Below are 1,643 nucleotides of genomic sequence, written 5' to 3' on the forward strand. Positions count from 1 at the left end.
AGCTGTTCCAGGTCTTCAAGTGTGATGTTGTTGGTCAGGTCCTGGAGGAGAGTCCCATACTCGGCCATGACGCCTCCGGAGCGGAGTGCTCAGGGCGCGGGCACCCCTGGTCCCGGTTCCCGAGCACCGTCCAGAGCCTCCTCCTCTGCTTCTGCCGCCGCCGCCTCTTCCACTCACAGCTCCCTCTGTTTTTCTGATGTGGAATCCACTACTACAAATTTCCCTCAAAGGATTGCTTTGTGCCCCGTGAGTTCCAGTGTGCTGCATGAGCATTATCATTTAATTACAGAAACTGTTTAATTTCCTTTTAAATTTCACCTGTGCCCCATCGATTGGTCATGACGGTGCTATTTAATTTCCATTTATAAGTGTGAGAACAGTGTGTATGCTGTCGTTGTTGTGAGGAACACTCTGTCTATATATCCACTAAGTCTATTTGTTCAAAGGTTTTGTTCACCTCTGAGATTTATTTGCTGTTTATTCTTTGTTTAGTTGATTCATTTGTGATAGTAGAGTATTGGGATACCGGAGCACCATAATATTAGTGCTTATCTGATATTCTATCTCATTAGTGTTTCTTTTATGTAGTTGGGTGTGCTAGTATTTGATGGGCTTTTATTTGTGATTGTTATTTCTGCCTCCTAAATTGTTTCCTTAACAAGCATGTCATGACCTCCTTTGTCTTCTCTGATCAGTCTTGGCTTGAAATCCATTTTGTCTGCAGGTAAAATAGCTCCCCTGCTTTACTTTTCCTGCGCTTTTGCTGCACAGAGTATTGTATTTCATTGCGTGGTTTTCCATCTATGAGTTTCTTTTTGAGTTAAATGTGTTTCTTGTGTGCTGCACATTGTTGAATACTGGTTTGATCCGTTCTGTCAGTCTGGTTCTCTTCCTTGGTAAACTGAGAATCTTCACAGTGATGATGACAACTGTAGATGCTGACTTGTCCTTGTCATCATGTCATTTTTCCTGCTGTTGATTCATTTTCTTTCCTTTCTATTTAATTGCTTTCCTTCCATGGTAGATTAATTCTATTGGGGTTCTTAGCATTGTTGTCTTCATTCTCTTTTTCTAGAAAATCATTCAGAACATTTGGAGAGCTAGTTTGATGTACACAAATTTCTTCAGGTGCTCTTTATCGTGGATATGTCTTTTTTCTCCATCAATTTTGAAAGATGATTTTGCAAGGATACATCAGTGTGGGTTGTAGGTTGTTTTCTTTGAAGGCTTGAAATACTTCAGTCCAAGCTGTCTTTGATGTCAGTGTTTGTGTTGAGAAGTCTGCTGTGACTCCGATGGGCTTCTCTTTGTAGGTGATTTGTTTCTTTTCTTTAACAGCTTTTAATATTCTCCTCTTGTGCTGAATTTCTATAATCTTGGCTATTATAAGCCTTGGTATAGTTTATTCTGATCATTACTAATTGGAGTTCTATATGCTTCACTTATCTATATGTCAAATTATTTTTCCATGCTTGGGAAATTTTTTACAATTACTTCGGTGAACAAGGTTTTATGACTTTTGTGCGATCTTTGATTTTTTTTTTCTTTGATTCCTATCAATCTTATGCTCTTCTTTGCATCATCCATAAGCCATTTGGTTGATTTTTCATGGTCCCTTGTAGTGTGTGTGTGTGTGTGTGTGT

This window comes from Octodon degus, unplaced genomic scaffold, assembly GCF_000260255.1.
Source record: "Octodon degus isolate 3935 unplaced genomic scaffold, OctDeg1.0 scaffold00100, whole genome shotgun sequence".
In the NCBI taxonomy this organism is placed as follows: domain Eukaryota; kingdom Metazoa; phylum Chordata; class Mammalia; order Rodentia; family Octodontidae; genus Octodon; species Octodon degus.